General features: G+C 40.9%; 1 long non-coding RNA gene across 1 annotated transcript; it reads left to right on the top strand.

Annotated features, from left to right (window-relative positions):
* Positions 1–1124: 1124 nt before the first annotated feature.
* On the top strand, positions 1125–23311 carry LOC120753160 (uncharacterized). Its single transcript, XR_005700993.1, has 3 exons — positions 1125–1295; positions 21952–22058; positions 22488–23311. It is a non-coding gene; the product is annotated as an uncharacterized LOC120753160 (long non-coding RNA).
* The last annotated feature ends 3031 nt before the right edge of the window (positions 23312–26342 follow it).

Raw genomic sequence — 26342 nt, 5'->3', positions numbered from 1 at the left:
GCATATATTGTTTAAACTAGACTTTTTCATATTTCCTGATTAACTGGAAATAAAAGTTTCTTCTCTTTCCTTTTAAGACCCCTAAGGGGTGTAGCTTGAGTCTCTGCAAAATACATTAAATGAGAAAATAGTTAATCCCTGGATGCAGCAGCCAACATAGTGTGAAATTCAGCTCTGTGATGGCAACAATATAATTCCATAATATTATAATTTTTTATACAAATGAGCTTTTTAGCTACAGTTCTGTTCTACTTATACCAAAATCATGTTTTAATTTTTCTTAATGGAATGGCAAATTTTTCAGTTGCACGTTGTTTTTGTTAGTAAAAATACCTCTGCTTGGTTTTGAGCAGTAGAGTCTGTGCATCGCAGATCAAATTTCATTTTCCTGAAGAAACACTGCTAATGCATAACTTTTGGAAGAAATTCACCCAATAAGGAGTGAAACAAAATTAGTCAAATTATCTTAATCTAATGTTAAAAGTGGAAGTTGGGAGTTACCCACTTCTTATCGGAGTTTTTGAGCATGTCTGAAACTTCCCCATGGAGCTGTGAGCAAAAGTGAGTGGGGATGGACACAGAGGCCGGGAACGCTGCTTTTACAGGTGTGCACAGTTCCCAAAGGCTACAGCTCATCCTGTTGTTATGCCTGGAAGATATTCCCAAACTAGCAGTATTTCCTCTTTGAATACAGAATTAAGTTTTTCAATAATGTAAAAAGGAAATTAATTTCAGGTCATTTCAACTCAAAAACAGACAAGGGGAGCCCTTAAGGATTTGGTTCCTTCAAGCAGAGTTCTTTTGCCTAGAGTTATCCATATAACAAGGCTCATCAGATCTTCCAGTGAAATTCTTATTTGTGGATGTGCAACTTGTGAGAAGCAGATGTGATGAAATCCTATTTCCTATATATATATATATATATATATTTTTTTTTTACTTCCTTTCAGGCTGCCCTGCATTATAAATAAGTTAAACTATGTTCCTTCCAGACCTCTCAAGTGTTAGGATTCACCAAGGGCGTTGCTCCTGCAGATTGGTTTCACCTGAACTTGATGGTGTTCAGCTGGTGATCCCAACAGCAGAAGAAAACCCTGAACAGCTCTCACTGAAGTGCCTGACAGAGTGTAGGTCAGTAGTGATGCTGGGACCAAAGGTCTCATAAAGCAAAAGTTTCTTGGTCTCTGGAACATGTAGCTCTGCTTCCTAACCAGCTTTGTGTTCCCTGTGGACTTCCAGAGGATTGGACTAATCTTTGCTCCTTGTCTGGCACCACCAGTTAAGGCGAAATGCAGGTATAGATTTCTCTTTGTTGCAATGGAGGATATATCTGAATTGACTTGATAAATCTGAATCTAGCATATGAGTCAAGCTTGCTCTAAAAGCCAATTAGATATCAGTGCTCTTAGCTGCTAGTTTTGATTGCTCAAGTAATACTTCGGATTTTAATGTAACTTCTGCATCCTGCAGTGTGATTTTTTTTTTTAAGTCTCTGCAATAATTTCTTGTTCTTTGGTCTCCCTTAAACTCGTCTTTTTGGCTGACACAAATGATTTGAAGATCTCAGATTAATGTATGTGTACCACAGTGCAATTGTAGCTGCATGCTCTTGCAAAGAGCTCCTGAAACTTTGCTTTAACTTGGAGTTCCTTAGTATTAACTGCTCTGCTGTTTGCTGTTGGTGACTGTTTCTGCCTTCAAGGCAGAGGCTGCTTCTTGCTGTGGCTGGAAATTGGAAAAAATAAGAGAAAGGTTTTGTGATTGTTTTCCTTTGTCCCTAGACCTCTGTCTTCTCCTAAGTTATTCTTCATGTCTTTGCTTATTTTTCACTGTATTTTGACCTCCCTATCAGCTTGCTGGAAAGGTGCAGGTATTGTGTGTTTATTTTTCAAAAATTTCTCCCTTACCTCATTAAAGGAGACTTTCTCCCTGCAGGGGTGGGGGGAGGAGTGAATCTGTAGTTCAGCCTAACACATGGTACATGAACTAGACAACCAGAAAAATAATTTTGAGGTGTGCAATGGGTTTGAGATGGCTTCAACCCACCTTCTCCTTCCTGGTGATCAGGGATGCCTGTTGTCATGCCAGCTGGCATATTACAGAGATCAGCAGTAGGAATCATGTTGGAATTGTGATTGGACTGCATATTGCAATTGCTGTAATTTACTTAGTGTAATGTACATCTGTATTATACTTTCAGTGCATTTTCTATTACTCCACTAAATCAGAAATCCCATGTGACACCAACTATACTCAAACAAGTCCATTTGAAATGAAATACTTCACCTGCCATGTGTGAACTCTCTAAAAGAACCTTGTCTGACAGAAAAAAAGGGGGGGAAAGGAGGCAAGATCAAGATTTAACCTTAGCAACAAATTCACACTGACCTTGTTCTGGAATGGTCTTGAGCTGCAGTGGTAACGGATCAAGGCAAAAATTTAGTCTCTAAATCCACATAACATGAGGTACAGTATGCTTTCCTTTCTTGGCACTGGGGATAAGGTAAAAGAATCCCATACCACATGTGAAAAATGCCTAGTTAATTTAATGGGAAAAGCTAAGCAGGGCTGCACTTTGGGTGAGAACAAGAGGCTTGCACAGATAGGACCGGGAGTGCACATAGCTCAAGGTTAAAGATGGAGCACTCCTTTAAGGGCAGACATACAATGTTAATTTAAGTACTCAAAGTGATTTTGTATAAGCGGGAGGGCAAAGGGACACCAAGTTCTCTTACTTTGTCATTGGGTGATACAATATAGTAGCTGGAAACCTACTAGAAACTTATAATTAAAGGTCTCTGCAGAATATATGAAGGTTCTGCTGAGCTTCCTGCATAATTCTCAGTGAAAGGAGAGGAAAAATTCCTTTGAAAATACAGGAGGCAGTGAATCTGTCCTCTCTGTGTGAGAGAGCTCTAGCAGAGCTGCTGAGGCCTGGCGTCACTGAAGGGATGTAATACTTGAAGTACAGCATGATCAAATAAAATACGCAGAAAGCAAGCACAGCCTTAGGCTCATTTCCTTTTAAGCAAACAAATAAAAAAATATAAGGATCTAGCGGGGGAAAATAACACAGGGAAGAAAGCAAACCTTTAATTCCAGAATTTGATGTATCCAGAAGTCACTTCTGGGGCCACAACAGGACATTATTTGATCCAAGTTATGGACCATGCTCTGTGGTAGCCGCTGTGTTTCTGAGGGCCCAGAAAATGATATTCCAGCTCTTTCAAACTGATTGGTATGGATGGACCTGGTTGCCTGTATAGAGTCCCTGTTGCATCTGTTAGGGCTGTTTGCAGATGTGGTTTTACTGTGTGCCTATGTCCATCCACTCTGGAGAAGGAAGGATAAATTAAGCTTCATAGAAGGATGAATAAAGTTCATTTGCCAGAACATCCCTAATTGTCGCTGTGAACTGATCTTCCACCACTGGTGCCAAATCAGTGGATTCAGTCTCAGGCATTTTTGAGCTCAGATGTGCATCTGGTGGACCCCTTGGGGGGACTTCTGTGAACCCTTGTCACCTTCCTGTGTGCTTGCCACCCAGACAGTAAATGCAGAAGGTACAGCTCGGTGGCTTCTGGGCAAAAAAGTGCAGCTTCACCGGAGACAAATTGGTCTCATGTTTTGATCTGCTCTCCCACCACGCTCCCCAAGTTTCTGGTTTAAAAGAATTGTTTATGTCTTACAGGTCCGGTGCTCTAATAAGTCTTCTTGTCCACTAGTCTTTCCAGACCAGAATTTTGTCTTTGATCTTTGACAAAAACTGGATAGATGAATTAACATATCAAAACAAATAGGCTTCTTTTATTACCTTTCCCCCAAGTCAGCTAACCTGGAGCTTTTCCAGGAACAGAAGCTCCTCTATTTTTTACATCTTTTTTATTCTGATCAAGGTTTGCCATCTTTGTGTAATAGGACACGGAGCTGGAAATAGAAGAAGACTGTTCCTACCAATTTCTGTTTCATCTTCTCTTCACCGTACTCCCATTGAAAGATTTTCCCCACCTCTGCAGTTGGCTACCGTATATAAAATCACTTGCTGCTAACAGTGTTCTGCTTCTCTTTCTCAATTTTTCTGCAAGGCTTTTTTTTTTTTTTTTGGCACTCAGTGATGGATAGACTTGGTTCAGCCCAAGAAGTTGTTGGGTTGGAAAAGTAGAGGAAAGACTTTACCCCATAAAGACACAGGAATTAAGGGCATTTGTTTCCAGTCTTTTCATTTTGTTTGTCTCTACCAAAGATAAGGTAAAGGACAAAATATAATGTCATGATGTTCTCATATAGAGGTGTTGTTTTTTTGTTTTTTTTATTCCTGGAACATAGCAATAGGGATTAACTTAGAGAAGACTGAGAAAAAGAAGACAATGAGTTGCTGTGAACTGTCACAGTCACCTATTATGTTTGCTGAGTTTCTGGAGTTTATGATATTTCAGCCTTCAGTAGTTGAAGGTCAGCTCAGTGTTCCATCTTCTTAAGGCAGGTGTTTCAGTGAGGCTCTGAGCCTTTGTGTTTAAAACAAGGCAGCCCTCCCAAATCCACATTTCCCAACCTGCTGGCTGTGTAAGAAGTGGTAAGACATATTTTCCTGGTACCAAGGACTTCAAAACTGCTGGGCATTTTTAGATTGCATGCTGCTGATCCTATTTCTCCAAGTGAAATAGTAGCACTTCCCACTTTGTAGACAATGGGAGTCTTATCACCACTGTGTTAAAAGCAGAATAATTCCAAAGCTGAGCTGAGCTGTTTTGAAAATCCCTCCTTGAGTTCCCAAGCTTTAATCTCCTGGTCCTGCAAGTAAAGCCTGTACATTCCTCCAGCCCCTCTCTGGATTTAAAAGAAGTGCACCTTCTTAGTAAGCTTGTGTCTCAAATGTGAAGTGATATGGGGATGAATGAGAAGGGTTTACATGGACTTGGAAGTTACCCTTTAGTTTTTTCATTCTATTGTCATAGGGACAAGAACCTTTGCTTTGTGTAGTAAAAATTTTTCAGTATATGCTAGCTAAACTTTAGAGAGGAAGCTGTGACATGGTTTATCTGGAAAGATGGCAAGGCATGAAAAATAATTGTGGTGACTTGAAAACCCAGAAGTGCAATTTTGTGCAGAGTGCCATTTCTGATTTGCATTTCTCTGTGTACCAGTGGCAGGAAAAAAGACACAATTAGTGCCATAAAGCATGGACTTCCAATCCCCTTGAGAAACACAGCAACCCCTTCAAAAGTTTTAGTTGACATGGTGATATTTAAAAACAGCAATATAGGGCCTTGGAAGCCATGGTAACTCTTACTGTACAGAGACACTAAAATGTAAAGCGCCCTGTAGTGATAATGCAAGAGGTGTGTGTTGGTATTGGAGCTGCCCTGCTGGGAAGCACTCATGATGTGAAAGTTGTCGGGGGCAGATGGTGTTTGGTACCTGACTTCACGTCTCTGTGCTCACGAGAATTACCTGTATTGCCCAGTGCTGCCCTTCTGCAAAGCTGCTGTCACAGGGGTCACTCTATTGACCCACCATGTAGGTGTTGTGAAGGAAGGTGGTCTGTCAGGCAGTGCATCAGGGTGCAAAATCTGGAGTCCTGCGCTCTGTGTCAAGCTCCTCTAGAGGCTTACGGCGCGATGTGGCTTTCTGCTCTCTGCTTGGGTCAGAGTTGTATCTTGGCTCCACTGAAATGTGCCAGGCTTTTGGCCAGAGAGGCTTGCAGCAGGGATTCTACCTGTGCAAAAAATTTACTGGGTCTCTGATCTTGCTCAGAGCTTCTAGATTGCTAAAGCAATATAAAGGCTAGCAAGAATAACTCATTACAGACAGCCTAGCGAAGCTATTCCCACAAAGAGTCCTAGAAGGGTGGTCTCTGAGGTGTATTTGACTGGCTCCACATACCTCTGCCTAATGCAGAGATGTACTTTCACACCGGTTTCTGGCAGGCTTGAGCCATCTGTAAATCACCTCAAGTCCTTATAAACTGTGACTGCCAGATGTCCTCCTGTAGCCAGAGGGAAAACTGCACTCTCGGAGTTGTGGTGTTTCCCACCTTGGGAAAGGTGGCTTTTGTTTTTCCTACAGTATTCAAACAAAGCTAAGTGCCATTAGTATATTTTTGTAACTTTTTTTCTGGCAGCAGGTGATGGTGAATGGATAAATGCAGTTATTCCAGACCTTAAGGATTATACCGGTCTGAAGCTATAATGACAATACCAAAAATATCAATATATTTCCAAGTTTAGAGAGAAGTGATAGCTTAGTGTTACTGCATGTTTTGGTGTTTTTTTTTTTTTTTTTTTTTCTGTTTACTGTTTTCTTTTAGACATATCAAAAAAGGTTTAGCTGTTCCCAACAATATTAAATGAGCCTCTAAATTTTTTTCATAGAGTGGTGGTTGACTTCATATTGGTGATCCAGTGGCTAAAGAGACTCTTGCTGCAAACCTTGTAGAGGATTTTATGCCTTCATCAGTCTCTTAAGGTTCATGTTTTACTGTACAGATAATTGTGTTTGTATGCTGTTGTCATGGTTGCACAGGTATGGAGTTTTCCATTCTGGAACACAGAGAGGAAATTTAACAGCATGTCACTGAGCAGGTAAAATCACTCAGGGACACATGCCTGTAGAAGCAGCAGGATTCTGTTCTTCCTCTTATCTATTCTCTTCTCCAGCCCCTTTACTTCCAGTTCTGCACTCTCATTTTAACCTGTGGCACATTCCCTGCAAGGAGCTCCTAAGCTCTTTACCACTAACCTAAGGGTTGATATTGGTGAGAGCACTATCACGGAGACAAACAGAAGGGCCAGACCAGTGCACAGAGCTTCTGACAGTCCACCTTGCATCTCCCAGCTGCATTCCAGTATAAATCTGCATGGATTTCAAGATTTTTTTTTTCCTCCTTGCAAAATTTTTTACCAATCTCCTTTTTCTCTACAATGTTTACATTCATGAATCTCTGGCCCTTAGACAGTCTTCCCTCTTCTGCTTCCCAGGGGTCTTTACTGATTTATTTCTTTCATTGTGCTCATATTTGCACTTACAGGAGGGGTTGGGTCAGGAAGCACAGTCTGTCAGGAAAAGGGAAAGGATTAAAGGAACTGTGACTCTCCTAGGCCAAAGTTAGACCTCTAGAGCTGTAGATTCCAATTCTGTCCTTCTGATCCTGGATAGGCTTGAGCAACACCTGGAGGTCAGCAAACCAGCAGACTCCTCAGTCAGGATTTGTCATCATGTAATGGGACACTCTCTGTGTGACAGGGCTGCCAATGATTTCTCTGTCTGAACCCTTTAGGCAATTTTATTTTGGCTTTTTGTAACAAAGTAAGTGTGATCACAGCAAGCCCAAGCAAATGTGTAGAGTACTGCATTGCCATAGGTAAGGCAGCCACTGAAGATGCACCAGCAAGATGCCCACAGCCAAGGTACAAATGCTTCCAGTGAGCTGGATATCTGCTTTGGTGACTAATAAGGATAGTCTTGGTGTGACCAGCCGGCAAGGCACTTACTGGTGTCCGGGACGATACACGGGTTCTGCGCGGGAAGTGGAGGAGAAAGAGGTGGAGATTTAGAGCAAGTGCTGAAAGCTTTCCTGGTTTCCCTCAGAAATTCATACTTGGCTAATGTGCCAAAACCTACTTTGCTGCTATTGTGTCCCTGTTGGGTCTTTCAAGGCAGCACAAAGATGTTGGCATTTGCTGCCAAGGTGCCTCTGCTTTGTTGCATAAACACGTTCCTAATGTTTCTTGGGATGTATGACTTTAAGAGCTTGGTTTTCTTTGGGTTAGCAAAGTAATGGGAGTAGCTGTGTCCTGCTGCCACTTTGAGGGGAGTGGAAAGAGAGAAAGCAATTATTCAAGTTAGAATGCATACAGAGCATTTTTATTATTGTTATTTATTGTTTTATGGTCACACGAGTAGTGCTGCGCTTTGGAGGAGGCAAAGCGAGCCTTCAGCCCAGCTCGTGTAAATCACCACGGCTCCATGATACCTTTGGATTTACACCAGCTTGCTTTCTCTACATCCTGGCTCCTGGGTTCAGCCTACAAGTATTGCCTTGTGTATTTTAAATGTGAAAAACTGGGACAGCAGGCATGATGCATGATGAACAAAAGAGAAGGGATGGGGAGGAAGCAACCCAGCTTGCTGCCTGATGTGAGATGCTGGGTGCATGGGCAGAACATGGCCTTCTCTCCTCTCTGATTTTTCATCGAAAAAGCTTTGGTAAGCCATTTCATAGTACTTTGAGTAATAGTTACATTGGAGAAGGAAATGCACTTGGGAGGCAGGGCATATTATAAATCCTTGAGGTGAAAATAGCTAAATTCCTGTTTGAATTAAAATATGTTGGTTTGTCTGCCTCTCTGGCTGTTTAGCTGGCAGAAATATTTTTATTTCTTTTAAACATGTAGATGAGTATCCCCTTGTGATGCTTTACACATATGGAAGCTGCTGCAATGCCTGAAGGCTCAATGTGAGTAACTCACCCGTTGGTTTGGGATCAGCCATGATTTAGAGCCTTTTTTTGGCTATCGTGGTTTTCCCCATCCACATTTCAATACTTAAGATTTCCCAGGGTAAGGAAGTGCAGCTATGAAAAATCATGGAGGTGGTTGTAGAGAGTTGGTGAGAAGTTGGGTAAAAAGAACGTCTTTAGGGGGAATGCATGCAAGGATTTAGTTATGTATTTAATCTGTTTTGAGGGGGTGGGAATGAGGCTTTCTGACTCCTGTCACTTTGGAAAGCTTTCCGGAGGCCCCATGGCTGCTCTGCTCTGTGCACCTACCACCTTGGGAACCCTGGCTAAGTGGGCCACCAGCTGCCCCGTTCCTGCAGAGGCACAGATTGAGGGTGGCACCCCTCCTCAAAAGAGAGGCAGGCACCACATGGGCTTGCCCTGTTTTCTCCAAGCAGGTGCCTCTGGAGCTGCTGCAGGAAAACGATGGAAGAAGTGGGTTGTGTGGGCTGGCTGAAACCAGGGCACTGGCATGGTGGTGATTGGGTTCCTGATCCTTGCAAAAGCCAAAGCAGTCAGTGCTATCAAGATGTGTAGGATAATAAGGTAGCTTACAGAATTTAATCTCTATTAATTTCCATGGGTTTAAAATTAGGTTAACCTTTATAATTAGCAAAATAAGGCTTTCAATAATCATCCCCAGGGAAAGAGGAACTTTTGAAAAAACAGAACAACAACTCAACAACAAAAAACAACCTTAATTTTACTCCATCTATTCTATGCTGACTTCTTAGGCACATTTTACTGCTGTCTCCTCCAAGCATCCCAGGTGAGGTGCCCTGCTCTGCCATCAGGCAGCGCTCTCTGCAAAATGTCCCTCTGACCTCAGCAGCATTGCTGTAATTCACCTTGAGGGTGCTTATCAGTGTGTTCATTGCCAGTACAACTCTGGCAAGCTTTCTAACTAACCTTTTTAACTAATCTTTTTAACAAGCTGTGTTGTCTGTATTTTCCACTCTAGTTGTTAACACAACATTGTAAGTTACTCAGTTCAGCTGGATTATAGTAGCTCGTGTGTTTGCCTGTATCTGTATCCTTGCAGCCTCAATACTCACAGTGACCTCACTCCAGTTAGAGTGAAGCTAAGCCTGCGGAGGCTTCAGACCTAAAAGTGTCCTGCTTGCATATTTTAAAAAGCAGAAGTCATAACTTTTCCAAGCCTAATTTGCAGTTTAACTATGCAAAGTTGTGAAGAGCTGTACGAAAAGAAACAGAAACTCTCACAGAATTGCAGATTTCTTTTCTCCTGAAGAAAAGCCTAAGCCACTCATTGATCTGAATGGTGACATTTTTATTCTTGCATTTTTTGTAAAGCAAGAAGTGCAGCCTTTTTGCCTATCAAAACCCAGAAAAAGTATTAGGTGAAATATTGTTTCAGTCAGTGAAAGGAAAGGGAAGATTGTGCACTTTATGAAAACCAAAAAGAAAATACTTCTCAGAGGAGAGTGAAATATTTTGGAAAGAAATATTAAAATGCTTAACTTTGAAAGTGGTTTGTTTGAACACTTTCATTTCTACTTTTACCTGGACATACCTGTTAGCTAAATTTAATCTGAATTTTCAGATGTTCCTGGGTAAATCAGATCAATATTTTAGACTTCTTTTTCTTGGTAGTTGATTTTTATATTCATATGAAAACTGTTGTCTAGCAACTGTTAGCATAACAGAGCTGAGGTATGACCTCCAGAAATAACACCTGAAACTGAAATTTGCTGTGCATTTGAGCCACCTGGTTCACCAAAAGAAAAGAAGTTCCTCCCTAGTCCTGGCTTTTCCCGCAACCTCTTTATGGTGCTCCTGTCCCAACATGAGTTGTGTTTGGGGGTGTGTGAGGGATTGGGTATTGGTGCAGCAGAAAGACCCTTTTTTTTTTTTTTGGGCATTAGAGAATCACAGAAGTTTGGAAAGGACCTTGAATGATCATCTGGCCCATCCCTTTGTGGGAAGGGGAGCCTTGATGAGACTACCTAGCATGCTGTACTATTGCACCTTGAAACTCCAGTGATGGACACACTACCACATCCCTGGGGAGGTTGTTCCAGTGACTGGCTGATTGTTTCACTGTAAGAAATTTCTTGCATCAAGATGGAAACTCTTCTGGTGCAACCTCTGTCTATTGTCTCTTGTTTTGTCCGTGTGACCCTTGTGCTGAATAATTTCCCTGTTACGTGCGTCTTTTCAGGAACACGGTGCTTACATTGACATGCTCCAGGCAGCGAGGTGCTGGGAAGGGAGGACACCTCACTACTTTGCCAGGCAGAGACAATATTGATAAACCTTGCAGGCAGAACTTGTGGTGAGCATCACAGAGTTTGGATGAAGCTACAAGGAAGCCTAGAAAAAAAATGGAACAGCTCAGAGAGAAGCAGAGCTAATGAATCCTAATTTTCTATATGTTTGTATTTTGAGGAGCAACTTCACGTAGGTTTGCTGGGGCTTGGTCAGACAGGGCGTTTATGGTGCAGTCTTCTCCCAGCTAGGGTCTTAAACAGTATTTTCAGTTGCTCTCCTGCTAATTCCTGCAAAAAACATGAATGTTTCTGAGGGCGCTTCCTCCCTGCCAAAGGCAACGGAAATTGGCTAATGAGCTCAGAGTCAGCCGAGGGAGGCAAAAAGGCACATACAGAGCATTTAACTGGTTTGGGAGCCGAACCACAAACTAAATCCTTGGAGCACACAGTCATGTGACGTGAGGAGTTGAATTGCCAGCCGAGGGAGGTGAGGGGGTTATTACCCTAGCCTGCATGGCGATGCCTCAGTGGGTGGGAAACTCCTAAACTTCGGCTTTGAAAGAGACTGCTGTTCTAAAACTGCTTTGCTCCCTCTTGTGTCCCGTGGAATGACTAAGGGGCCTTGCCAGTCAAGAGGAAAACAGAGAGTTGGACTCAGAATGTGAAAGCTCCTTGATGCTGTCAGTGCTCCAGGGTCCTGATGCCAGCAGGGCTTCCAAACTGATTTAGAATGAAATGAAATAGTGGGGAGGGAGAGGAGGAGGCATAAATATTTTTCCCTTGTAAACTTATTTTGCCTTTTTGTGCATGTGCTAATGCGATGGAAAGCGATGCAGCTAAAATAAGTGCATTTGTTGGGAGCTGTGTGCTGTGCTGTGAGTTATGGCTGGAAATTGCTCCCTGGCAAGTCCATTCCTTTCCTGCTCTGTATCACCGTGTGCTCCCAGCACTGCCTGAGGCAGAAGGCCCCTGGGAAGTGTAATGAATGTTATGGGTTGACAAATGCAAATCTGGTCAGTGCACAGAGCAAGGGCGAATCCTGCAGCTGCTTTCACCATCGTGACTGTGGTTCAGCACCTGAGCCCATAGAAGTGAGGCATGTCACCAGCCCTGGGGGAAGGAATAGCAAAAGGGCAGACTTCCAGCAGGACGGGCTGTAGGATATGCCACTTCCTTCAGGAAGCAAGAGGGCTGCTCAGGATATGTGCACTTCTGAATAATGTTTCACATCTTCCCTTTTGACACCTATTTGAGAGACTCTCTGTTGCATCTTTACCTGGTCTGCAGGATGTTTTCTCAAACACTGTAATGCAGTTCTAGCTGTGAAGTGCCTCATGATTTCCAGTGGAGCACATCTCTTGCAGAGACTTCTCCCTGGCCTGCATGTTCTAAGTGAAACTCGCATTTCGATGCGTCTTCCATCTGCTTAAGTGTTGGCCATAAATAACAACATATTACAAAACTGCCTTCTTGTCAACACACAGATTGTTTATGTGTCATTTCCTCTATCCTTTGTGTTGCTGTAACTTCCTAGGGAAGGAGGATTTATTGGTATAGCACCATTTGGGAACAGAACCAAATCCTATGGCGTATGAAATAAATACAGTCAATTTTTGGTACTACAGTTTTATTTATTTTTTTTTATGAGACATCTTTCCTTGACGGCTTTGCATCTCACCATGTGGCATCCACTAGCTTTGCCATATCATCTGTTGTTTAGGGTCTTATATTTCCAGAGTATGTTTGCAAGCTGAGTGTAGAACTGTGAACCACAGTCCCACGGTATTTTTGACTGAAAGCTAATCTGGAATTTCCACTTACTGTAAACTAATCTTGAATCACCACAGCCTCATTTTGGTGTCAAATCGAAAGAAGGGCTCTATCAAATTTAAAATCCAGTTGGGAGATTGGTCAAGGGTTATATTAGGAAAGAAACAGAAGTTTCTGTTTTCTATGATGTCTAAATCAAATAAGCTATAAACAAGTACCCTTGACTTAAGTATTGCATTTCTTGTGCCAGTAAATTGTTAAAGCCCTTCCATTCAGAGGGCAGTGGGCTTTCTTGTGTGAATGCTCCCTTCCCTAGGGAGGGACTTTGCCTGGCTCTTTGGAGGCCAGCTGATATTGCCATTGCTCCGAATGCAGAATTTTACAAGAGCTCACAGTTTTCATGTTGAGCGCTGTTGGAATGTTGCTCTGTCCTTTGAAATGCTGAAATATTGTTACTAAAGCTGTTAAAGGCCTGTGTTGTCTCAGTGACAAGTGCTCTTGTCCCAATGAGATTTGTTATAGATGCGGTGGGTACAATGGGTGCCCGGACTTAGACCATTGCAGTGGTGAAAGCGGAGAGCTGGGTGTCTGTCCCTTGTGGCCCTGGGCCAGCAGCAGCACAGCTGTCCTGGGTGCTGGATTGTGCTATTCCACATTTGTTTTGTAAAAGCAGGCTTCATGAAGTCTTGCTTATTGAGGATAATTATATATGTGCTATGTGTGTAGCTCATCCTCACAAGCAAATGTATTTCCAAACAGAGCTACTTCGAGATGGAAATGCTTGTCTTTCTTTCTTGCTTTTGTACAAGGATACTTTTGTTCCATCTCCCAGAGGAATGGGGTCTGGCTGAATAAGCTAGGCATATGCTTTTGGGGGAAAAGACCTCATCAAAGCAATGAATACTCCTGGCTCTAGGCCACTCAGTTGGACCTGGAGAGTTTTGATGATGATTCAAGAACAAAAGCTCTGCCTAACAAGGCCTGTTGCCATTTCTGTGTAGACATAAGTCAAGTCTGAGACATGCTGCTAGCCTTTTTATAACATATGTGACAAAATTCTCAGAATCTGCTGCTCTAACTTTTCCAGAGGGACAGAATTTGGACTGCTTGTTTGCCTTGAGGTTTATTAGATCCTTTGGAGAACTGACAGCATGGATAACTTTTCTTAAAAAATTGTTTCCTTTAATCTTTACTGAGCTTTCTTGGCTTTACTGGTGCTATGTTTTACCATTAACACTGGTGGATTTTGTGATGTAGAGATCACTGGCTTAACTCTGTTTCTGTTCGGATCTGCAGTAAAGCCTCACAGAAAATCCCCCTCTTCATTTCCCTTACACAGTGCTTGCTTATACAAATGTATACAGAAATTTACTTTTTCTTGCTTGCGTGAATTAGTTCCTTAGAAAGAGTTGACACTCCTCTTCCTTGGAGAGAAAGCTAGAAGGCTTCAAGCTGCTGAGAAGAGGGAAGGTCACCACAGTGTCTGCAGAGAGGAAATGAACAATTTGGTCTTCACTGTAACAGGTGGGCAGGTTGTAGGTGCCCAAGGCTCATGTAGAATTTGCAGGGAGCCTTGGAAGTTTGGTTGAAACCCCTGGAGATATGCAGTGAAAGCAAAGCAAGCAGGGGGATTATTTATGTTCTACTTCTCTTCAGTTTTTTTCATTATTGTTTTTTTAATTCCTTCAAATGAGAAAGCTGGCTCGTTCTGATTGTTTCCAATGAAAATTTGTCTTCTGAGATTTAAAGATCTCTTCAAATGGCTAAAGATGTTTAGTGTTTTGGGGGCATTTGTTGCTAAAAGCAGAACAAAAACTTCTGTCTGCATTAAGTTTGTAACATCAAATGGCTCTCTTTTATTCTTAGTATAAATATATCCTTGTCTTATGGAAACAATTTCATAGCTGATCTTATGCTGACCAGAAGATAAGTGGCATTAATCATAAGAGGCAAAACCCTGATGTACAAATTTCTCTTTTGACAATAAATACTGTAGCTTTAAAAAGGGTGAACATTCTTCAGAAATTATTATTTCATTGCCTGCTTAATCTTACACTGGGATTCTGGGCGATGTATTATAATTTCTGGATATATTTCTCTAGCTTAAGGGTAGTGATGATTATCAGAATATCAACATACCTGAAATAATCTTCCTTTTAAAGAAAGGAGGAAACTTATCCACTATACCTCAGGTTTGTAGTGGATAACAAGGGAATTTGTTACATTTCTGGAAGTAAAGATTAAGAAAAAGCATTCCAACAGAGAAGGACAGGGGATTAGACTTTCTGCTCAGGATCTGAGGTATCTGTGGCTGCTTTTTAATTGCCAGTCAGGCAGAGACATTGATCAGGAATGACAAAGGCAAAACTGAGCTTGCCTTGAGGTGGAAGTTTACCCTGTAACTTCTAGAGGTCCCTTCCATCCCTGTGGGTGCATGATAGTTCCATGCACTATGGACTTATCTTCCTGACAGCCATTGCTTCTCATTGGATATGTGTGATTTTTGTCTCCCTGTGCAGAGAATAAGCTATATGCTTAACAAACTGAGGACCTGTTTAAGAAAAAAAAAAAAAGGAAAGGGAAAAGTGGATAGATTCCCAAATCAAATGCTAATATGCTAATTAATTATAAAACTCTCTGATTCTGCATGGGTTTATGTTTCTCTTTTTCTCTTTTGTCCTTTTCTATGTATATTTTCTCATGGGGCTTTAGCTGAATGATTTAGCTTTAGTGCTTTCCCTGTAGAATCCCTGTCTCAGCCTAAGCAGTGCTTGCAGAACTGGTAGCAGCTTACTGTTGGTTGTTCTTCATGCTCAAAATCAGTCCCTGCACATTGTCTACTTCACACTCTCTTGCCCTAAAAGCAAGGCATCTTTATTTTCCAAAAGATACTTCCAGTGTTGCTTCCTGCAGTAATACTGAATAATCGGTTAAATGAATTATTAGTGAGTGCAACTCACTGTTATCATCTTCACCCTGCATCCAAGATACAGTCAGAGAGAGAGAGACAAGCTAAAATCAGTAAAAATGTAGATTTATTGTTTTGATTCAGTTATTTGATTGTGCAACTTCTTATTTTCTGCTGTGGTGTCAAACAGCAGTCTCTAGGCAACGCAGAAGTTTGAGTAAGGCACCGCTCTTTGACAAGGCGGTTCAATCTCAGTTTTCAGAAAATGAGGTCCACACTTTTAAAGATCTTGCAAATCTTTATTGTTACATTATAAATATAAAAATGTAGTATCCCAAGTCATGGCCTTCATGCTCTCTTTTTCATACCACTAAGATCCTACTGGACAAAAATGAAAGAGCCATGACATGGACGCTACTGTGTTTTATTTTCCTTGTAGTCCTGAAAAGCAGCTCCAGGGAAAAGGGTGATATCACCATGTGTGCCATTTCTTGGGTGGATATTCATAACCAACACATTAAAGCAAGGTCACAGACTGAAGCAAAACATGGGGAATACAACTGTGCTACTATTTTTCAGTACAACTGATGTTAGACTTGCTAATAAGTCTCTGCCCAGAGTTCACTGCATGGTCTTTTTTCATTGTTAGCTCCCTCCTGTTAGGTGTTTGATGCTGTAGGGAACAGCGGTGTTAGCACAGAGCATTGTCCTCATGTGTAGCTCATGAAAGAGTGCCCTTTCTGATGTAAGGCTGCAGGTTCTCTTACTACTATGACCAGGGTCTGCTCAGTTGTCTCATCAAGCACAGCTTTTTCCCCTTGCTTAATTTCCCGTGTTCTGTTTAATGGAGATTTCCATGTATTTTTGTGTGTGGTCAGGGTTTGGCCCTCCTACTCCTGCAGTTAGAGTTCCTGCATGATAATGAAAAACAACGTCATAACACTTCTGCTGCCTTGGGATGGAGGCAGAGAGGCTGTTCTGAGGTCCATTTTGAGGATGTTTTATACACAGCTATGAAACCCAGGCTGCTGAGAAGAGTGGAATCATCCCCAGTATAGCAGCCAACAATTTTGACTCAGTATTTTCTGTAAAACAGACTTATTGGACATTTTCACCTGGCTTTCTTTTTAGTATTTTTAAATTGTTTCTCTCTTGGAGAGAATTGGGCCATCTCTTTCAGACTTATGCACAGAGACAGCTCTTAACATGACACAGATCGCTCTGTTTTCACTGTGCAAAAATGTGTAGCATCCATAGGCCAGTGTATTCAATAAAACTGTTGTTTTATGGGAGTCTATTTAGACCTTTGCAGTCCATTGCTATCCGGCTTATGAGTTAATGGCTGAACCTCATGCTTGCCAGCAGGTTCTCAGGTGTGTCTTGCTGTCTCTCCACTAAGTGAAGTTATATTTCTGTGTGATACGGAGGTGAGGATGCTTCATGATGCTTTTCCTCTGCTGTACAAGAGAAGTCTCGAGTCCTTGGTCCCCTCTGTTGTAGGGCAACCTGAATTGCGGGGCTGTGAAATGCTTAGGACAAGGTCTGTCCTGCTCTGGCAAAACTCGAGCTTTAACAAGCTGCTTGCCAGACAATGTGTGGAGTATTTTCCATGAAGATCCTGATCTTTTAACAGTCTTGGTACTCAAAGCCCAAAAAGGTTCCCTGCTCCCTTTAATATCTGGCAGCTAAGGAACTTTTTAGATTTATTGCTGCTTTCTCCTGTTACTCTGTACTGGACTGGAAGTTGCATCTTCTAGGAGTGCTGTCTTGTCTTTGATCTCACAAATAAAGCTGAGGGTAGAGGGCCTGGAGCCAAGACTGGGTACAGAGAACAAAGTGAACGGCAGCAGAAGCAGGTTTCTCTGTTACATTCATTTCCAGATAGCCAAACAATTAGCTTCAGGACTTCAGAAAACTATTGCTGTTGTCTTCTGACACTTCAGAAGTGGCTCCGCAAGAGCCATTACCATTCGAGCACTTGATAGAAGTGTGGTCTTCACTTATGGGCTGCTGATGCGTACAATATGAAAGATGAATTTTCTGCTCAGACACTCCCCAGCTTATTGTAGTAGAAAATTGTGTTCGGTGCTACATTGTTTCTTTTGCTGTACATTCTGTGTTATATTTCCAATGCTTGAATCGGGGTTACAGATTTCTAGAGTTATGCGATGGCAGCATAACCTTGGGACTATTTTAAGACAGTGTGGCAGGTAATAGAGGCCCCAAATTTACATTTGGTAATAAAAAAATGGCTTCTATAAAATTTAATATGGACATAGAAATATTGTGACTTTGCAAGTCATTGCAATGGAAAAGTTCCCCTGCAAGGTTTTCAGTCCAAAGGCAAGCACTTGGCAGTGGTGGTTTCCGCACTTAGGTTAAATGTGTCATTGTAGCTTTAAGCCTTACAGGGTGCTGGTAACAGAAGGAACCGGTAGCAAAAATAAATTTGATTTTTATTGTTGGCTTAGTTTCAATAATCTAGGAAGTTATTAATAACTTCAGCTACTTGAATAATTTATAAGATGCATCTCTGGGGTTTTTTTTCCACATTAATTATTTGATCATTTCCCCTGATTATTGTTGTTTTGTAATTACAGTGGTGCCTAGAGGATCAAATTAAGTTGAGGGTCTCTTACTCTGTCTGCTAAGATGGAGTTCTTTCCTAAAGAAGCTGCAATCTAAGTTGATGTGATAAAGAGAGGAAAGAAGATAAAACAGTTTGCTCAGGGTTATAGCAAAGTCTCTGGCAAACCTAAGTTGTCATCTTGGAATCCTTAATGCCAAAATGACAGACTGGGGGTTTGTCTTTAATACCCAAGATGGTGGTATTTGATAGAGCTGAGAAGTCTAGAAGGAGAAATAAAATCCATTTTGTGCCAATGGGAATGAACCCATGAAGGCTAGGATGTGAGGGCTATTTTAACAGCTTTTCATGAAGCACTTTGTCTGTCATAGCTTGACCTCAAGGCATGGACCTGACTCTATCACATGAGGTGGTTCTTAGGCTGTACTCAGCAAAATTCAGTATAACTTTCAGATTCATCTGCATGCTTTCCATTGCCCTGACAAGAAAAACTGTTGAAACTGTCTAATTACATTTCTGTGGTTTTATATTGCTTACTGTAATTTGTTATCTTGATTTCACTTATGTACAGTGTTTGCCATTGTAGCTGAAGTTTGAGAATTCAATAAATTATGAGATTGACTTATTCCCATTAAAAAAGTAATTTTGAAAAAAGATTGCTCCTCTGTCATGCTATAATTGAAGACTGAAACATAATAAGAGCAAATGATTATTCTGTGGATTTCAACGAGCCATTAAAAACAAGGGGAGGAAAAAAACTTTGAAAACCACAAACTCACTTTGTCTGTTTTAGTCAAACAGCAAATTCAGAAATACAGCTGCTCACTGAAATCAAGTGACTTTATTGTGTTTAAGACCAAAGAAACAGAATTAAAATATTTTATGAGTAAGGTAATTTGCTTGAAGATGTATTGTTCTCTGCCTCTTAATATTAAAGACCTTTTCCAGTTTCCTGTTGACTTAGACCAATAGAGATCCTTTGTGCTTGTAGTTAGATTTTGGTGTAAGCAAGTGAACAGGAGAGATCAGTCCCAGAGGGTGATTCAATCTCTGTGTTTCAGAAGGCCATCAACGAACTTAACTTTGGTGTAGCTTTTCTTTCTCTATTAGAACCAGTTTCGAGTAGAAAGTCAATCCTTGGGACATGAACGCTTAAGACTGAAATGTCTTATATTTGAGTTTCAGGAAAACAAAGATTAATATTTGGGAAATAAATATTGCACATCTAGGTGTTTTTTTGGTGTTTTTTTTTTTTTTTTTTTTTTTTTTTTTTTTTTTTTTTTTTTTTTTCCCTGGATATTGCATGGAATCACAGAAAAATGGTTCAGGGATGAATCTCAGTGGCCAGGTACTCATTCCCTCCTATCTGAGAGAGGAGATATTTGTGGGATTTTTTTTTTTTTTCTGGTGAATGTTTGTTTGAAACTTCTTAAAAACTTGCCAGCAGCCAAGATTCCAAATACCACAGAATAATCAATTTCCCTGTTACAGTGGTCTCTGGCCTCTTGAAGTTCCAGTTGCAATTAGAAAGATAGTCTTTAAACTAAAAAGCTAACTTGTGCTTTTTTTGTGTGCACTTGTGCCAAGTTTAGTAATTTGTAGAAGAACCACCAGACATCTATGCTGTAAAGGATTCCTGGAAGGGTTTTGCTATTGCAGAGAGATTTACTGTATGTACCAAGACAGAAGTCTGTCTCATTCTTCCTATGTCTCAGTGTTTGGAGGATTAGAATTCAGGTGTGTGGTGTGTATGTGTGTGGTGTTTCATTTTGGTTGTGTCTTAAATATGTGTCTTAAATGTCTTAAATACATTATTTTGACATTTGCACATTCCTTGGCTCATGGCCAAGGTTTCTTGGCTGCTTGTGGACAGATATTTAGATATGGAAGTATCAGTGCTTTTGAGGGGAATAGTTGCTTCATTTTAGGCAGTCGTGGAGTCTCACATGCCTGTGTCCAGAATGGTATTAGGGACCTGTGATTAGTAGGAATGCAAGAGATGCCTTGAATCCTTTGAAACGTTTAATGTTAGAGCTGCGCCAGGGTAAAAATCAGTTTCTTGCTGCAGGACCTGGAATCTGATCTTCAGCTCCTACAACAAAATCACTCCAGTGAGCCTAAACCTTTGTGGCACCTGGGTTCTATCCCATTAGGTTTCATTGGTTTGTCAGTCACAGCTTTTGGGTCTCCTTAGCTGGACAGGTAATCGCTCCATCACCCAGAGGGAAAGTGGCTGGCTGGGGATATGGTAATGAGTGACGTGATTACAGAGGTCACCAAGCAGCCTGGCTCTGTATCAGGACACGTGTGACTTCTTGATTATTCCCAGGTTACCAATGTTTTAGGTCTGTTTATTTTCAGCAAAACATTATTGGTGCATGAAATTACTGCTAAGATCTCAAGAGGTTCCAGAGGAGAATGTTAATATTGTTAGGATCTCGCACTTAGGAAAGGAAGCTGGCAAAAGGCGCACAAAGGTAGGGAGGCAGGGTCTAATTATAAGCCCAATTAAAATATCTGAAGGAATAAAAAGCGTAGTCTAAGAGGTAACATAGACAAAACAAAAAACAAATGCCTCTCTGCACTGTGATTTCTGTGACAGAAACCAGATTGTGCTCTGGTTTTACAAGAGCATTGAGATTCCTTAACAAGAATGCTCGGGAAAAGAGAAGGATATAAAGTAAAGCCATTATAGAAGTTTTTTTGTGTAGTAATCAGAGGGGTGGTGGTGAAATTGTGTGCTCACAGCAAAAGGAAAAAGGTTGGTTTCTAGGACCCCAGACTTCCCCCCAGCTCCACTCCTAAGGCCAGCAGGGCTTTCCTGTGCTTACTCTTTCTTAGCAGAGATAATTATATATGTGTAGGAGCCTGAACGCTGGCTCAGCCACTGGAGCTGAGTGATGCAACTGAAGACCAGAGTTAACAGCATTGAAGGTGTCAGACATGTTTTAAATGGATTAAACAGAGTGGAAGCTGTCTGTTTATCCATCTCAGCAGGTCAGGCTGAAGCTTAAAAAAATGTTTAATGCATGTGCTTCAATCCGTTCCTCTAGCACAGAGCAATGGTAGTCCATCTGTAACATCAGTGTGTTGAGGCTTCAGTGGAGGTGCTGTGCTGACTGACTTGCAGGCCCTAGGCTCACATGCTGGTTTTAGATGTACATTTTCCTTTCTCCTTGCATCACTCCTTGCTATTTCCCATGCTGGTTTAGCTGAAGGGCTGGCATCAGCCGAAATATCAGGACGTTTCCTGAGACTGAAGCTCACTGCCTCTGACAGTCTGTAGGTACAGATGGGTGTTTCACAGCTGAACCCGAGTGGTAACTGAGTCCCTTTCTGTTTGGAAAAGTTGTTCAGCTAAGAAGTGCCCTGCAGCAAGAGCGAGGGATTTGTTCTACTTATTTCTGTGGATGTCATAGAGGATCACTTATTCACAAGGATCCTTGCATTTTCCTGACTTCTCAGGAGGGTTGCTTTTTAAACATTTATTTCGGTATCAGTGTTAAAGGTGGCAATGCATTCACTTGTGTTTTCATTCATTCAAATGCATGGGATTATTTATTACTATTATTGTTATTCTTAGTTATTTCTTTAGCTATCTTTTCAGCTCTGTAGTGGAAGAGGTTTCTGGACTAGAATGGGAGTTGTTTTCTACCTTGCTCTCAGCGAGATAAGGTTTTTTAACCTGAGCTTTTATTTGTTGTTCTTGTACCCAGCCTTAGCTACTTGGTAGCTATTCCACAGAGGAAAATAAATTGTGAAACACAAATTGTCTGCACAAAAATTAAGATTACAGAGTGGATAGGTAAATTTCTTCAAGGGAGAGGAAAGAAAGAAAAGGGTGAAGGAAGGCTGGAGTGTAGAAAAACATGGAGGGAGGAGTTTCCTCAAGAAATGAAGGTAGTAAGTCAGGCTCTTCTCCTGGGTCAGCAGTCCATAACCATCTCTTATCTTCTAGAATTGCCAGCTGCATTTAGGAAGTGGCATGTTTCACTGAAGGGTCTCCTTGTCTTGGCGAATATGCAGTTCTTCAGAAGCGTCCTGGTATTCTTTGGTCCTTGCCAGGTATGAGAGCTGAACATTCAGCTGTCCGGAGGTTCATGTGGAGGGTTAGCACATTTACCACGTGTTTCATAAACTCATTTCAAACACCCCTTTGCTGAAGTATGGTCACCGTGGCCAGCACAGTCACATTTCAAGCTGTGTGACTCACAGCAACTGGAATAGAAAGACCAAGCAGTGATGCCGTTTGTAGGATTCTAGGACACTTAATAGAGAAACCAAAGGCGAATCCTTCTGCAGGGTAATGGGACATAGCATGCTTTACCAAACACTTTGGTTCAGTCTCTGATCCCGGACATTTTTTAATCCCTACTGGATGTTTTTCCACAAGATGTCCTCATTCAAGTGTGCTTTCATTTAGGAGAATAATTTTCCAAAGGGCAGGTACAGTAATTGTTGAGGTATTTCATGTCTTTGTTTGCATTTCTATAGGCACTTAAGTAAATGGCTTCAGGGAATGCCAAACACGAGAAAGACATAGAGACAAGAGGATTTGTGCTGAATGAAGACCGGACTGAATGCCACTGAAGCACAGTTCTCCACAATAATAGTTGTGTGTACCTGACGCCATAAAGTGTTTGTGTCAACCTTATTGTCTCAGTTTTTCAGCTGTGAAAGAAAGCACAGATTTTTCAAGAGTTTGCAAATCAATAGTCAAGAGACATTTCCATTCAGAAACACCAATAAAATAGCCTAACATCTACATTGTGTGCAAACTGATGACCTTGACATAAAGCCTGTAACATAATAAAGTTTGAAATAGGGGGGAGGAAAGTGATTCAGGAATTACAAGCTATCTGGAAATTATATAAGAATGTATCTGTATATTTCAAGAAAAATCAAAAGCTTAATGATAACTATTTAGCACTTGTAACAGCTCAGTATAAAAACAGGATCAGAGGTAATTTTGTGATTTAGCAGATTTTTTTCATAAGCAAAATTCAAACAAAAGAAAAAGTTGGCATCTTGTTTGTGTTCTTAACTCTGAAGTGACCATAGGAGGACTAGGGCTAAGCTTGACACCTTTCTCTTTCCAGTTCTTCATATGTGGAGCTCTTTCAGCAGTTGTTGCTGTTAGGGTACCCAGAACTGCAGGCTTTGACACAGGAAATGTGCATTCTCCAAATTTTTCTGGAAATGGAAATATCCATGCTGTGCTCCTGGTAGCAGTCAAAAAATAGTGTCTTTGGCTGCTGTTGAACAAGAATATCACACAATGCTTTCTGAAAAATAAATCTCTCTGTTTCTGACCTCCTGTTTTAATGTGGCCAACCTGATCTGGCCGCTGGTGCTTTTCTCAGCTCATTTCTTTGATTTGGAACCAAAGTGAGGCATCCAACTGTGATGTTTGCTTTGAAGGAGCCACTGAATAGAGCAACAGGCAACCAGCTAATACTGCTGTCCCTAAAGCAGGGTTCTTTCACCCAGTGTTCAAGAGCCAATCTACAAAAGGAGTTGAGATATTTGATTTAATTACCGTTCTGCAGGATAGGGTGCCAGACATCTAATGCTGCCAGCACACCTTCTTGGAAGCAGACAGTCTTTTATCCAAAAAGGGAATAAAAAATTAATAATACAGAAAGAGGTGTCTGGTCACTCTCAGTTATATGGCAAAATTCTTTATGTGTGTGTGGTGTGTGTGGTGGTCTAGGTCTGCTTCATTGTGTTATCATTTGCATATATAAATTTCCCTGGACATGTTTTTTAGCATTACAATAATCTGGGGTAACTTGAGTTTATATTTTCATCCTATCAGCTAACACTAAGTTATTATTTAATCATATACTCAATTACAGTTTCTGCTCAAGTCTATTTGAACAATTAATTGTCAGTGAAATAAGGATTTATAATATTCTGTTCCTGGGGACTCTTCACTCTTCCATTGCTCTGGTACACTGTTGTCATGGTTTCAAAACCAACCCAAAGTTACTGTGAACTTTGTGGATTTTTAACCTCAACTGACATAAAATTCTCCCCTTTGAGACTTATGGGCAAATCTAAAAAGCATTTCTTAGAAGTCACACTCTGTGTTTGAAAAAACCACAGTTAATTCCGTAACTAGAAAGAACACAATAAACATATAGTTTTTGATTTTGTGACAGATTTTAGTGCATCAATATAGTCTTTAAGGGCCCTACTGCTGTCTAACCACCAGAACAATGTAAGGCCCTCTTTACTTTTCTTTCCATGGCTCATCTCTCCAAGTGTGGGTATAACGTTTCCATCTTGAAAGTTGTGTACTTGCCGGGGGCAAAGCTGCTTGGTGACTGAAATACCTGTGTAAAGATGATAAAATGTGCAAAATAGACAGCAAATAACCTTTTAACATTCCTTCCCCTTTAACATGCATTTGCTTCAATTGTCCTGTGTTTTTGCTGGTTATGACTTCCCCTACAATACTTCAAAAGGACTCAGTCTTTCTCTGATTTGGTAGCTGAGGCTCATCAAAGCACTCAGCAAGACATGTACTTTTTTTTTTTTTTTTTTTTTTTTTTTAATCCTACTCTTCACATTTTTGCTAGACTGGGGCCTACAGAGGGTATGTAAATCTCATTAAACTGCAGAAACTTTGATACTTTTTGGACATCTGATTCCACATTAATTTTTTCATGTAACTTCTTGATAAGGATCTCATCATTTCAGCAGTTCTGAGAATGTGTTGATTTGGAGTTCACCACCATTCTTCAGATTTTGTTGTTGTTGTTTTTTAACATTTTGGTATTTCTGCCAATCCATTTTTCTTCTTTCATCAACATATTCCAACAAAATTACATTGTTATTGTAACCTCTCCATTGTTCCAGTGGCAATATGCTTTTGCTAATGGTTACCAATCATAGTAGAGCTGTTTACAATTCATGAAGGGGCACAGCTGCACCTTTCTTCCAATTATGGGATTCTTTGATTTGAAGGCAAAAATTGTTTTACTTCTTTGTCTGGGATTTTTTTTTTTTTTTTTTAAAGGTATCTTTTAAATCGAAAACCAGTAAAATAAGTATTTGTTTCTAAAACTGAGGTTATCAAGGTGTAAGGAATGGTATTGTGGGGTATGTGTGCATGTATATATATTCATAGTTATTAGGTTTATGGCTCTTAACTTCTGTGTCAGTCCATATTCCTGAGAATGAGGCTTCTTTACTGGTAAAATAGGAATATTTAATTCAGACTGATACTCCCCAAGCAGTCCATACTGCATGGCAGTATTTATTAAGGGTTCCAATCCTTTACACGCTTCCAGTCTAATAGGGTATTGATTTACCCTCACTGCTTGAGCTCTACTTGGAGCTCACATTCCCTGCTTTGCGTGGTTTCTCTTGAAGCCCATCCCCCTGAGGGATTACCACATTCAGTACTGGACCTGGGATGTCAGTCTCAGGTTCATCTGAGGTCTGGTCCATTAGTAAACAGATTTAAACCTTCTGTGCTGTTTCCTGTGGGAGGTATAACTTGTACAGGCTTTTTTTAAAAACAGATTTTTGAGCATTTAACTTGCATCTTGACAATGGAAAGGACATTCTGGAACACCTATATATATACACATACACTCATGGGGCACTTTAAAACCTTCATTGTACATTTCATAGGTTGCTAGAGTGGCTGTAAAGTTCTTTTTCCCATTGCTCCAAACATCAGTATTGTGACAGTGGTTACGGCCCTTACTGCTCATTATTATTGAATGTGAGGCTCTGCTGTCTATTAAAAGCTCTATTCCTTTGTTCCCCAGCTTTATTGGAAGTACAGGATCTGCTGGGTATGCATTGATACTTTGCCCCAGTCTCCTTCATTCATCAGAATCCTCCAGCATTGTAGTGTTAACACCCTCTAATTGACCCTTATGGTCTATAAAGAGCTCGCTGATTCAGGCTCAAGGTGGGGGAGGCCTTTAGGACCCCAGAACCTTTTTCATTCTTTGATATCAACCTCTTATCTTCTGCAATAAAAAAGTGTTCAATACAGTCTGCATAACCCCCCTCCATTAGGGTCATGAGTCAGCATAATATTTTCTACAAGTTGATACATACCTTCTGGATATTCTGGATTCTCTGGGTGCAAACAGACTAAATTTACAAGTCCTGGAGTACTGAATGGGATATTTACAAAGAGCTGGCAGACACTCTGCCCCTACTGATTGCTTTAGAGGTACCTTTGTCACAGCTGAGTACATCCTAGAGTCCAGCCTGCAGCAGGACTAAAATTTTCATTTCCCATAGCTGTCAGTCTCTTGCTTCACCTGGAGGGTGATCTTGGTTCTGGAGAACAAAAGATGGATTTCCAAGGCAATGGAAATG

Source organism: Hirundo rustica, chromosome 5 (assembly GCF_015227805.2).
Source record: "Hirundo rustica isolate bHirRus1 chromosome 5, bHirRus1.pri.v3, whole genome shotgun sequence".
NCBI lineage: Eukaryota > Metazoa > Chordata > Aves > Passeriformes > Hirundinidae > Hirundo > Hirundo rustica.
The sequence above is the reverse complement of the archived record's forward strand: the minus strand, read 5'-3'. Positions and strand labels throughout refer to the sequence as shown.